At 41.8% G+C, this 14,173-nt stretch overlaps 1 protein-coding gene across 3 annotated transcripts in view; it reads left to right on the top strand.

Annotated features, from left to right (window-relative positions):
* The window catches only part of LOC121592456 (putative ferric-chelate reductase 1 homolog), a 45,952-nt gene that overhangs the window by 16,953 nt on the left and 14,826 nt on the right, over positions 1-14,173 (top strand). Inside the window, exon 3 of one of the 3 annotated variants that reach the window (XM_041913906.1) lies at positions 12,298-12,346. The exons of the other annotated variants lie outside the window; for them this stretch is intronic. The gene's annotated coding sequence lies outside the window, so the exon portion shown is untranslated. The remainder of the gene's footprint in view (positions 1-12,297; positions 12,347-14,173) is intronic. 3 annotated transcript variants of the gene reach the window in all.

The following is a 14,173-nucleotide window of genomic DNA, read 5'->3' as shown; positions in this document are numbered from 1 at the left end:
TGTTTTTGCTAAAATGATACTGTTTTGACGTAAAATTGACAAGAGGTTCTCTTTACGACTCATTGCTAGGGAACACAAAGGCTGCGTTCCCCCCACGTTAGCGCTGTTAAATAAGCAATGATGATGTTTTTTTGACCGCAATCATTTTTATTTTTCACCAGCACAATAAAAAGTAAATGTACTATGATAGTGCAAATCCACCCCATCCACACCCGGTCTTATGTTTAATGCAATAAGGAGCTTTTTTATCGTCGCCCACTACACTTTTATGCGCGTTGCATCTGTCGTGGGTGTTTGCATTTATTGCACCGGGGGGTGGTAAGTGTTTGGATCGAGTCTGTCTGAGTTTTGTACCGCCAAAGAATTAAGATTTTATACCACGCCTGGGAAGCATAATTATGCGCAGCTTCTTTGCGGTACCAATCGCGTACTACATACCACGCGCCTAGCTGGCAGTGCGATCACTTAGCCCTTAGCTCCGCACTTATTGCGGAGCTCCTGGCACAACAACTATAATTTCACACACCAACCGAAAATCAACGGCCGGTAATCGTTTATTTTAACTTCTTCCCAGCTATGACCGAACAAGCGCAAACTTTCGTCTCCTTTTGTGTTGCAGGCGATAATACTACAGTCTTGGTTGGCAAAGAGGGGTGCGTTTGTTTAGCTCCTCCTTGCCCCACTCCGAAATGCTCCCGCTGTGTGTCACTTGCGCGTTTATTTACGTTTTCGATTGAGCGTTCGTTTTTTTTTTTCTTCTGGTTGCTTTGTTGTATCCCATACTACACATTTCCTCCACTCCACTCCAGGGAACTTTAACCATCAAATCCGAAAAGTGGAAAGGTGGCAAAAACATCGTGTCGTTCGTTTGATGTGTTCCTCTGCCATGGGGTAGGGATTTTTAATAATGGACCGAAAACCCACCGCGACACGAAATACAATCACTATGTTGCGCATCGCGTCACCGTCCGGGACTTCCTCCGTGTGTCTCTGAGGCCTCTGCATCCACTATTCAATCAACCTGCCAGTTCAACCTGCGGTTGAGCCTCGCACCGAATGACTATTAGCCAACCAGGTGACAGTGAAAACTTTTTGGGCAGTGTTTTGGGGGGAATTTCTTGCATAATGTTTTTTTTTCATTGTTTTTTTTGCCTCTCTTTCATTTTTATATGTTGCTTTCCATTCGCCTTCTCCTTCAGTCCCGCTCGCTGGCAGGCCTTTCGCGAAATGGGCTTGTTGGTGGTCGATGGCTTCGAACAACGACATACTTATGGCTTTTAAAGCTTGTCTCCTCTTCTTCTTTCTCTCTATTTCTCTCTCTATTTCTCTCTCTCTCTCTCTCTCTCTCTCTCTCTCTCTCGAATTATCTTGCTTTTCCAAATGCCTATTCTGTTTCAGTGTGCAGGGTGGCAAGCAATTTGGTTTCTGCCCAATTTTCACCTTTGCGTATGGCGGTGGGATGGATTGAATAAAAAATTATACAATCGCACGCTGCCAAGAATGTGAAGCATTGATGATGGCAGGAGGGTTCGGTTCGGAAATCGGTGGCCTAGACGGCTGGCTAGACAACGGCACAGCACGCCGAACATAGCGTTGCGGAATGAGGCTTGATGTTGCGTGTCGCAAAAGGAAGCATTTCGTTCGCTGTCCAATTCCAGATCGAATTGATTTGATTCAATTAAGCGCGAGACACGCGGGTTTGGGTTTTTCCTTTCCCTTTTCGATTGCAGCCCCTGTCCCTTGCTGTCCGGTTTCCGTTGTGCGGTTTTATACCATGCACGCGGTTTTGATTTGCTGCTCAGTTTCAAACAATGATTAAGATTTTGGTAGATCAGCTAGATGATAGAGAGAAAAACGTGTATTATCTAATTTAATTCAATTTTTCACCGGAATTATTTGTTTCTTCTCTTTCTAATTTCTAAACAACAGTATTCTCGTTTGTTGAATTGAGTTGTTCGCTTTGTTGTCGCTGTCTTTTTTTCATAATAGTGAAGCTTTACTTAACTGTTTGTAACAAACAAATTATTTCCACATTCCTCTTTGGTACCTTATTAAATTAAATACCTATTAGATTAGATAGATAGATACATAGGCAGTTAGATTATCGAGTTTTAAGCGTATGAAAATGAGATAGGGAAGAAAAATTGCATTCAAAAGACAACGTTTTTGTAGCATTTCAATGAAACAGAAAGTTAAATACATTATATTAGCATTATTATCACAATTGATTGAATATGATTTAGCACTAAAAATAAACAAATCTTTTATCTTTCTTTGGTAGTGTGTGAGATTTATCTCTTTTAACATTTTGAACACTTGCTCTAGCATACATTTAGTAGATATAATTTAAAAATTTTTGTAAATAAAAAAAACTTTTGTATATATATATATATATATATATATATGTATATATATATATATATATATATATATATATATATATATATATATATATATATATATATATATATATATATATATATATATATACAACGTATTGTCAAGATAATAAAAAAATTGGTTGCATTTATAGGAAGATAAAAATAGGGGTATAGAGGATAGGGGAATAAAAAATCGGATTTATAAATATTATTCTTGATAATGATATCATCATCACCAACTGTTCTGCTTTGTCTCTGTTCTCGGCTTCTCGCTGTTCTTGCTATTTATGCTAAATGGCTTTAGTTTGTTTTGTTGACAGCTCCCATTGACACTCGCCAATCCGTCCTTGGGCTGTATATTATTTGGAGAGAAAATATTTCCTCCCGATGTGTGAGGGTGTGTGTGTGTGTTGGAATTTTCGCGAATAGAATAAACATAAAATACGCGTCAATAGAAAATATCAACACGCTGCCACAATTTATGCAAACGTTTCTTTGATGCGCTTTAACCATAACAGTCCACCGCATCGCCACATAAACCAAACCACACATGCTCCACTAATCCTTATCTGCTCAACGTACATCCACCACCACCTGCTGAGATTCTATGTGGCATGTGGATGAAAAAGCAAAAACATAAAAAAATGATAATAATAATAATAATGCCTCGTCGTTTACTTGCTTTCAAATCAGCTGCAAAATATTGACACGAAACTGCCATTAATAATGTGTTACTTTACTTTGCCATTCGATGATGGTAACGCTCTCAGTGTTTGCATTCGCCCCGCTTGCTTGCGTTCGTTTGTTGTTCCGGTCTCGGTGCATGCGGTGCGATGTTTAATCGAAATTGAAAGTATAGCCTACTACCTCGTTCTGTGTTGCCTATCACTTCCTCTGACCTCAATCCAGTCCAAACACCCTTCTCTCGCCCAAACGCAGCCACGTACCGGTTCGTGCGGGACGAGGGAAAATGAAATTTATCACAACATTTTTCCGATTGCAATTTTTTTTTGTTGTTGCTACCTTTTGCGCCTGGAGTTGCTCTTTTTCCCTGTTCCACTTCTTTCGCGAATTGCTTTGCACGAACGTGCGCTTTTGGTGTGAATTATATGATGCCACTGGTTTCCAAGTCATTTTTTTGCACATGTCTACACCCCACACACTCACACTACCACGATGAGGGCGCCAGAGTAGGAACCAGCTCCTGGCCAAACTGTTGCATTTACCGGCTTATGCTAAATATTCGTTTCGGTGTAAGTGGCACACGGTGGAGGCGTGATGACGTGAATCATGGGCTGGGAAAGTCGACGGATATCGAGCGTCGGGAAAAATGTTGATCTGGTTCCGACCGGGAGTCCACCTGTGAAAATGGACGGAAATTGCGAAGCAGAGGAAGCCTATGGGGCGAAGAAGAATGGATGTCGAACCTGCCAAATGTGTGTTTGAGTGAGGGGTGATCGTGTTTTGGGGGTTTCTTTTTTCCCGGTATGGTACTTTCGATGATTTATAGAGCAAAGTGATGTAAGCTCGTAAATTACTGAAGAGCAAACACTGCACAATGATGTAGTCATTATTTTGGAGTGAAATTTTGAAAGCATGGCTGCAGTTATTATTGATTATGGTTATGGTTTACGAACCAGGTTTCTTTTTTCAATACTATGATCATTTTTAATGTCATGTTAACTAGGAAAGGTTCTTTAAAAAGCAAATAAATTGAATTAGTTTTGTTACACATTGGTTTTAGAAGCAATGGACTCTGATAAAAACTGTTAATAGAAGCTGTAATTATACAGTAGTTCATAGTTGCACCACTATCTAAACTGTATCTCATTCTGATAATACATCTTAATGAGCTTCCCGCCGTGCGCTACATTTGTGCGTTACTTTTCGACACTAATTGGGAGAGCCGGGTTGTTTACATTTCCGCTAGAGAATTAAAATGAAACGATTTTTTTAAAGAATCGACAAACATACACACATAAAGCTAATCTTTGCGATTGTAGCACGTTCTTGTTACGCAAGGTTGTTACTTATAAGGGGCAGCGGAGTGTTACTATCGACCTAGTCGAATCTTAATCGCACCGAAAAGTGCTGCTGGACAGCAGATATAGCGTTACATTTTTTGGAGTTTTGGAGTGGGGTGGAACATTGCCCAACGTGGAAGCCTTTCACGCGGAAGAAAGTCTGAAGGTTGTGGAAGCGAAAGGTACAGGAAGTGGAGCAGGTTTAGGTAATTGGAAAATATGCACCATGACACACCCAGAAATAGTTAAGAAGGCGCCCGATTAAGCAACCGCAACCGATCCGGCCAGCAAATCAGCGTGGTGTGTCTAATTACGGCCTTCTACCTTCCACGCTGCGATCAAGGTGCTATTGTTGAGGGTGTGGAGGGGACGCGTGAAGCATGAGAAATAGCTAAAATAATGCCATAAAGTTGCATTACGCACATAGAAGATGACGCAGAGTGGCTGGCTAGTGGGTAGACTTTATGTGGAGCTGGCAAGATCATAAGCCGCCGGCTCGTTACGATTCTCGTGCGTGGGGTTTGTGCGTGCCAGCTTGGTTGCTCGTGTGTTATTTTTTCGCCCTCTCTCCTAACATCAATTTGTTAGCAGGAGCTCTTAGTGCTATTGGTGGCCTGTTTTTAGCCTGCTTTGACCTTGAAATTTCTCGCGCAAATCAAGCGTGTCTCACGGCTGAACAACAATGACTCTAGAAGCTTAACCCTTGAAGTGAGGTAGATTTTTATAAATTGAAAAGGAATTCCATTTCGATATAGATGGTTATTTGTACAAGATACATAATTTTGAACGATATTTCTTTAACTCTTTAAAAAAATTATGTTAAAAATGTTTGACAATTGATCATTAATTATAGAAGCGTTGTTGTTCCACTGAATGGATAACATAACCATTTGTCAGACGGGAATGTTTTCCATTTTCGTGACACCATTGCAATGCGGCACCCCACTGTGTTAGTTCGCTTCATCATGTGTTGCCCTATTTAACCCTTTACAGACCCAATTAGTTTCTTGGATAGTAAGTAGTGGCAAGCGTAATTTAAAAACTTAATAATTTAATGCGAAAAAATAATGTACAGCTCTGAGGAAAACATCTACTACATATTTGTCATTTTATTGTTGTGTCATTAAAGGTCACTGATATCAATCATTAGGTTGTATCTATTAAACATTAAATTCCATTTTGCTGTTATACGTTTCCGCTTAACGGTGTCAGGGTTGATGAAAAAAAAAATATAGACAAAGCACACAGTTCCCATCATAATTGTGTATCAAATCCGAACTTCCTATCGCTTTGTGTTCCGTAAAATGCGACACGGTCAAGTTCACTGTCTTGTCGCCGTGTTAGAAAGAAGCCACCGTGTTAGAAGGAAGTGCGAACAAGATTGAATGCAACGCGCTTTGCCCTCTAAACGCCAGTACCGGATCTCTGCTGGTGGCAGATGAGTGCGATTGTGCGTGTGTGTGAGGGCAAAAGTGTGATTTTAGGCTAACACTTGGACTTCAGCGTCAGCCATCAGCTGGGCGCCTGTGGAGGTGATATCCAATTTTCCACATGAGCGTTCACCATTTCCAGCGCTTTGATGCTGCAGTAGGGCTATCGCGTGGGGTTTGGGGCGGTTGGTCGTGTCTGCATAAATTTTGAATAATCTATCTTTTCATCTGCCAGGCCGCGAGCGGGTAAATGGGTTAAAGGCGTATGAACAGACTAGCACGGTGCTGGGCGACGCTTGCGGCCTTGACGAGATGTTGGAAAAGCATTGTTGTTGAAGGGAAAAAAAATCTTCTTTCTACATTGGTTATGAGTGTTTATGATAATGCGTTTTAAAAACGGGAATTTACGGGATGTCTAGAACATTGTTTAAAATATTTTTCAGAATATTGTTAGTAACAATGAATTAAAGAGGAGCCCTTTATAAGAATAAAAAAGCTAATAAAGCGAAGCATAAGTTAAAGCCCTTTGAAATTCTATAATAATCAATCCGAATGACCTCTCCTAATTTCTAGAGTTAAACCATTTTAGTTGATTATTATCGTTGAAAATAATCTGTTATTTATGTTTGAATCTTTTTATAATTTATTTTAAATATTACAGTATTTATTTTATGAAATTTTAAATTTATTTACGTTTGTTTGATCTGCTTGTTTCTGTTTGATGGACCTTTTTAAATGTGAGATATTATTTGTTTCTTTATCTGTTTATTAACTTGACATTGTGTCTTTTTTGCTTATTTACTGAGTGCATTAATTAAATAATGAGTTTCTTATTTAATGAATTGTGTATCCTATCTACCTATCATATTTACGTACATAAATAAATTTTTACTTCAACTTATTTTTACGTATATGCTTCATTAGTATTATCATCTTAGGATTTAGAATATCGACTTAATCTGTAAAAACATCACAAATTTTAGATTTTCCTACATATTTCATTATTTCCATTTTTTATTAGAATTAATACTGCTAAAATTCCCTTCGAAACTGTTCGTCCTCTTTGCATCTGTACGTACTGAGATATGCAGGAAGAACACGCATTCTAACACTGCTTTTGCTTCATCATTCATCATTCAGCGGACGGGTGGTTTTTAGGTGGTACGATCAGCCATTGAAACCCGTTGTGGTGGACTCGATACTAAAGTGCTTGCAAACATGGCCACCGTGACTAACAGTTGTATCATCGTCGACACAACCTTCTACCAAAAGCCTCCATCTCTCCTCCCCTCCTCCTCTTTTCCCAGTAGTACTGACGCTCCCGAATTCCTGTGCTCCACTTAATGTGCCGAAGATTACGCGCTTGGTATACCGGGGCCAGTGCGCAAACAATAAACAGTCAGCCAAATTGAAATTTACACTCGAAATTGCTTTTCCCGGTCTGCACGAAAGGTATGCTCGCCCGCATCTGTCGCCGCTTCGGAAGGAAGCTGATCGAGCGAAAGTTAGTCGTGCCGGGAATGATTTGCCGAAATTTTCGTACGACAGCTAAAACTCCTCGAGCGAACGCTTCAGGCGGCGGTGGTTTCAATAGGTAGCCCTGAAGTGTTGGAGCATCGCACAAATCGGTTTTGCTGCTGGGGAAGAGATGGAAGATGGAAAGCTTTTAAAAGCTCATTTCATGATAGCACAACCCTTTTTGCAGTTAAATATGTCCCAAAAAGTGTGTGTGTGTGCGTACGGGGATGGCGTAAAAGTGAGCTAGATGAGCTGTTCCGTCGTGCAGAGTTATCTCACAGGCAAAGTTACTGTGCCGGTGTCACGAGTGTGCGTGAAGGCTTTGGTTTTGGGGATGGTACGGTGGCTTGGTGAACTATTTTGTGCTAACCAATCATTTCAACTCCACTCAAGAAGCCCTTCGGTAAACTTCAAATCCACTTGTATGGTGGTGGGAACAGGAGAGATCGCGAACGCCAAGGGAGGTGATTTGATGATGGATGTGCTTTACTTTGCGCCTTTGCGCAACATTACGCCCGATTGTAGCGCCCTTTCTGTCTCGTGAACGTCATTAAAATTTAAATACCCCCGAGCCGGGTTTTCGAGTTCTTTCGGTATGGCTTCCAGGTCATATGTGGAATTATCTTCCTTTACAGTTCGAATCGGAGTATCAAGATATTGCAGTAAGTTTTGTTGGAAGTTTCCATTAGATTTTTATTATACCTTATATAAAAGTTTTTCATGTGCGAGATTCAAATTCAAATGATAAAATAAAGGTTAACAAGTACTGTATTACACCAACTGAGTGTTTTACTCATTAATCAATTCCTCTTATTCAAGTTGTTACAAAAATAGTAAAAGAAAACCAAGAAACTGTTGCATTAATTGTACACTCTACTGTGTGGTACTGTACCTAGTTGCATAGAAATAGCACAGGAAGTAAAACAACGAATCCAAGCCTCTTCAAATATCGGATATCGTGCGGGAGCGTCCAAACCTTCGCTTCACCAAAATACGACGCCCTTGTCACGCTCGCGTCTCATCCTGCGGTGCTATACGGAAAGAGAAAAGGGTTCCTGCCGGCAGCAGCTGTAGCTGTAGCATCTACCACATCTGACTCAACTGTTTGGGGATGGGAAAGCCGAGATCAACACCAAGAGAAAAGGGGAGCATGAGGAAAAAGCGAACCAGCAATTCATGCTTGCCACGCTGCAGAGTGCACTTAGGAGACGAAATATAGTCATTAACTTCTAAACATAGCGGCCGCTCGGGCTCGTCACACGGGCGTACCTGTGACAACCGACATCATCTGATTGCGGTACAGTTTGCCAGCGCCGGTGCGCGAGTGAAAATTTGCATTTTATCAAACAGACCAGAGTGTGCAGGTCGGAATGGCCGGGAGACACAATCTGCAGCACCCGTTGGCTCGCCACGGCACGAGATGCTACTATTTGCTGAGGAGGGCAATAAAAATAATTCACTCCCGCTCATTCTCGCTCATTCCCGGAAACTTCTGTGTTTCTTTCTGGATGCTTTCGCTTTTGTTTTTTTTTTCGGTGAGTTTATGTGGTTTTGGCCGTACGATTGCTTAATTTCTTCGTTTGACCTCACTCCGTGGATGGGAGAACGAACCGAAATGAGATACGTTAGCAGGCAATGGCTGTGGCGATGAGGTTTGTATTGAATCACGTTCACGTAAAAAATACCATACAGCAAAGTGCTGCGACGCGAAGGATAAAGGCAGAAAGCCCTAACGATGGACGCCCTCCGGGTGAAATGACACTTTCCTATGGCACTCAAGGAACTTAAGGCCCGACGGCTTCAACGGCTCCAGCTCGAGGCCTATCTTGTGCGACAAGTACCCACTCGAAGTTGCACCAAGCCGTCGCTGGCTACTGCGAGCTCCATTCATCTTGATTCGTTGTTGCGAGCCGGCACAAGCAAATCAAAGCAACCAAAAATCTCTTCCCATTCGAGTCAGTCCGGCAGTTGGATGTGGCTTCGAATGAAGCAGCATAAGAAGATGAGTGGATGTGGATCTCTGGAAAGCACTGATCATACTGGCCAGAGGTCACTGCTTGCGAGCAGGCGAAGAAACGGCGATGGAAATGATAGAAGATGAACTTGGGTCGCGATTTATTACGAATAAATCCACGGTCGGAGGCGCACGGGAACCGGGGCCGCCTCGAATCTTGCAACCTTGGAACATTGATGCCACTGGTGCCGAGGTACGCTCGGCGACGTCTGCGCGGCGCATTAGCGTGGGAAATCGTGCTCATTAATTGTGGACACTTGTGGCGTGAGTGAAGTGCGCTTTTATTTGCTGAGAGATGAATGGTGTGCTGTAAAATGGTGCTGCTCAAGAGGCCGACAACCGGGTGGAGGGAGTTTTAAGTTTTGCGGCTCTTACATCACACGCTAGCCGTTTTCTCATGCCGGGCGCTCGAACGTATCGTGCATCCTTACCATAGCAGGAGCATATCATATTCCTCCAGCGGGTGGGCATGATTTTGGAACCGAAGTTCGGTCATTAGGGAAATATGAGCCAAAGATTCGTCAAGCGTTCGGGCCTTTGGGCGCAGACCATCGAAGCGTGGCAGTAGATTAATTGTTGCATCGCGACAGCCTACGACGACGCGGCACGGTCCACTTGGTGGTGCTTTACCTAATTGCTGGATTGTTGGGACAATAAATTTGAGTACTGGTGTTTGTTTTTGGAACGAGATTTTAGCTTCATCTTGTTGCTGTGGGTTGGGAGGTTGTCGCTCTAGCTGATGAATCATTGTAGACAATCAAGTGCTGCTCTTGTCTGGAAGAGATTTGAGCAGTGCTTCTGATACCGGGATGATTATTTCAATTGCTTTAGGCTTAGCAGATGTAATTGAATACCAGTTTTGTTTCAATTTAGGCTTTTAATGTATTCTATCCGGAGAATCAATTCTATAAAATGTGTATAAGTTGTTATATTTTTCGTATTTTTTCAGAAATACTCGTTTTTATTATGACAATTTGTGATAATTATACATTACGGTATGATCAAAATTATATTAATCATAAATTGTTCTCAAGCTCTTCTCATTTGTTTCGTTCATCGAAATTGTTTTGAATCCAATAATTCATCATACTGGCGAAGAAATGTTTGTTAAATGGAATGAAAGCGGAATGTTAACAAACTTTGAACGATTTTAAAAGTTAAAGGTGGAATCTTGTACGTAGAAAGTATGTATGTATTTTTTAGAATCTTTTCATTTATGATCTTGCACCCGTGTTAGAATAAAAAGGAAATTTTTATCTATCCTTATTGATTGTTATTTGAAATTAATGTTTACCTCCTCTATGCATCATTAGTTTAAATTGAAATCTTATTTGCAGCTAATATTGATTGATACAGCAATTCGCACATCATTACGAACGGCTATCCAATTATCCAAGAATTTACCATACTGTGACCTAATTGTGGTTGAAACACAGGGCTTACCAAGCAGCAAAAACATAGAACCGTCATCCTTCATTTAGCAAAAACCGCAAATACTCACATACGTTCGTACATACAGCCAATCTTTCCAGCAGTGCAGGCATGCAAACGCACTAATACGGGCGGCCATAGCTACATGGTGCCCCTTATCTGAACCGTTTTGCATACCACAGCGTGGTGAAATAAAAAAATCCCCCGTCGATCATGTGTCGCGGCAAAAACGACCATTGCGATGTGTTAATGCCGCAGGTATTACTAGCGACCTTTTGCTAGCTCCGGCAAACTCGGCTGAACATTCCACCACCGTCGCCGACCTGTTAGGGCGGTTAGTCTCACGAAACCAAGTGTCGAGCGTAAACTGTTCCAAACTGACCACCGTTTGACATGGTGGGCGGGTGGTTGCATTTTTTTGTCCTCCTGCATGTGTGTGTGTGTGTGTGTGTGAATTAGCGGTTGGCTTCAGTTTCTGTCCGAATGATTTTGCGTTCACGTGCGTCAAGGCAAGCACAACGCCGAGTCAAAAGTCAAAAATTTTTGTCCGTGAAAAGCAGTGACACGCGAACAGAAAATAATTCTAACTTTCCTGGTACCGGGTTCCGGCGAGGTATTGCGAAAGCTGGCCGCAGTCGCGTAGCTCGCCATCCATTCAACCAGTCCGAGCACACGAGCATTGGGAAGAGAGAAAAATATTTACAAAAAAAAAAAACAACGAAAACTCCAACCAGATGTTCACGTTCGGCTAAGCAGGGCACAATCTTGGCACAGAAAATTCTCACGCCGATCACGAAATCGGCGCAAACGACACATTGTCCTAAAAGGGAGCGAAAAAAAAAATCATTTTGGCGGTCAGATTGTACCGTCGGTTGTGGTTCACATGTGCGGTTCCGATTTGCACACGGCTTCGGTCGCAAACGATAGAGTGACATGCGTACGGAGATCACTGACCAATGAAGCGAGAGCTAGTTTGTTTGTCGGTGCAATAATGTTTCATTTGGATGCACTATCATACGCACACACTTTGTGGTGCCGCTTTGTTGCAGAATTGTTCTTCTTTCCGATGAATGGTTCACAGATACAATCCATTGTGATGATAGGCGATGAGTCATGGTTGATTATTGTCCGCTGCAAAGCTAAAGCTGGAGCATACGTAAACGGGTAAAACCCAAAGAAAATGATTCAGACCCTGACTGACGGTAACCATCAGTTCCTCTTGGGGAAAATACGCTCCGCCCGTTTTATGGGTCGGGCGCATGCTAGCACAGGAAACCACGCTGATCAGTATGTGGGAAGTGTCAGTCTTCTCTGAACAGCCAGTGTCAGGAAACCAGTCTCACAATTTACACCAGAAATTCCACAAAGGTAGCGATTATTGAACTCCATTAACAAATGTAGGAAGTATGTGAGCAAGAATCAGTTCCTGTGCTAAAAGTTTGTCTCTAATTTAAGGGTGTTTGATAATTGGTTTAACGTATTTTTTTTGTTTTTTGCAGGTAATACATAGGCGATACTCGTTGTCATCGTTAAATTTCTAATCAAATCGTGAGTAAGACTGAGCTTGAAAATGGAAAATTAGTCTAGATATTGCAGGCAAACTTGTGTAAAAGTATTTTTCAATTAGCAATGACATTCAAATACAATTTTTATTAATTTTTGGTATAACGTTCAAAGAATAAAAATGTATTTCAACTGTTTGATTTGATGACGCTAGAGGATATATTTATTAAAAAAAAAACAACAACAATCCTAGCGTAATGTGCAAACAAAATACTAACTGTATAATAGGCCCAATATATAAAATAAAACTATAATCAAAATATTAGGTATACATTTTAACTCATTACTAAACATCGTCTCAGCTAGTACACAAAGTCTTTGACATCATACGATGTCTCAACCTTCTTTTTGAGCCAATAGCATTAATGCTTCGCTCAACGAAAGCACAATTGCACGAGCAGCAAGATTGCAACAACCAGAGTCGCTTAATTGCGAGCAGCAGGGACTGTATTCGCAAATCATCGCTCAAGGCAGTACGAACCGCTCCATCGTGGTGCCCGCAGCAAGTTCAACGTATTGTGGCCGCCTGCGAAGGTCAGGGTTGTCCGCACACAACGTTCGATTTTCAGACCCAGCATCGACGATAGAAAAAGGATTTAGTTCAACACTAGACCCTTTATCGTTCGGCACGTTTTGACGCCTGTGGCTGGCTGTGGTGGCGAATGAAGATGCAAAGTTGGTCTCTTTAGAGCTGTGCAGTGCTCGAGAAAAATGCTTGAGCTATTCTACTGCCCCGGTCACTAACCCGGTGAAGTAACACTCGAAACTTTCCTGGCGGTGGTGAACCACCTACTGTCGCAAAGTTTTGTACCACAATGTTCGTCAGCGTTGTAATTTTGGGTACGAAGATGAAGTGCGGGACGAAGAGGGTTGTGCAACCGAGCTAGACCATCGGCTAACTGAAATACTAGCCAAAGACCCACCGTGTCGTGAGTAAGTGGCGGTGGATGATAATCAGAAAATCGTGGAGCGTTCATACACAGTATAACAAAAAAAGTTCGCTCACAAAATGAATGATATTGTCCTAGCATTGTAACGAGTAAGACGAGCTTTCTTCACACCCACCGACCAACCGCGGAAGCCAGCAGTTAGTACGAGTAATGTACTGTTAAATTTCGTTTTATGCTAGATTAATTGCATTAATAATGAAAATGTTCATCAATCATTCACGGCTTAACAGTCCGGGGCTATGGTTTTCCGTTATTATATCAGGCCTACGTTATACGCATTTTTTTTTCGCATCCCCTCCCTCTAGCTGCTTTGTTTCTGAGCCTCGGGATGATGGTGATGATGCTGATGCGGATGATGGGATTGTGGTAAACTTCAACCGTGTCACTTTCCGCTGCGAACTCGATGCGGTGGATGCTGTGGGTGGTGCTTCCTGCACGGCGGGACACACATGGGTAGCATATTTCGTCCAGGGGGCAAGTTCCGGCGAGCAGATCGCCGGCACGCTGGTGTTCACGGTGCTTCATTACGATAAATGGTTTTTAACGACGGTGAGAATGTGCGAAAATCGATAAAGTGCACCGACGGCGATTGTACCGCAGATTGAATTTTAAACAGCACGACGGCTAGTGTACAGCGTTCTCAGAAACTCTCAAACAGCACGGATCGTGTGAAGTTGAGGCGATGGAGTGGAATAATTAGTGTGTGAGTAATTATTGTAAGTGTGTGCTAGAATTCAATATTTTTAATAAAAAAGTTCATTATGTTTCGATATTTTCATGGCGCTTTTTCTCAGAAATACAGCATAACTGTTTATGCACATGTGATATTGAAATGCCCAGAGTGTATTGCAATTTCATCTGA

The sequence above is a fragment of the Anopheles merus genome, chromosome 2L (assembly GCF_017562075.2).
Source record: "Anopheles merus strain MAF chromosome 2L, AmerM5.1, whole genome shotgun sequence".
Lineage (NCBI taxonomy): Eukaryota > Metazoa > Arthropoda > Insecta > Diptera > Culicidae > Anopheles > Anopheles merus.
This window is presented reverse-complemented; position numbering and strand designations above follow the sequence as displayed.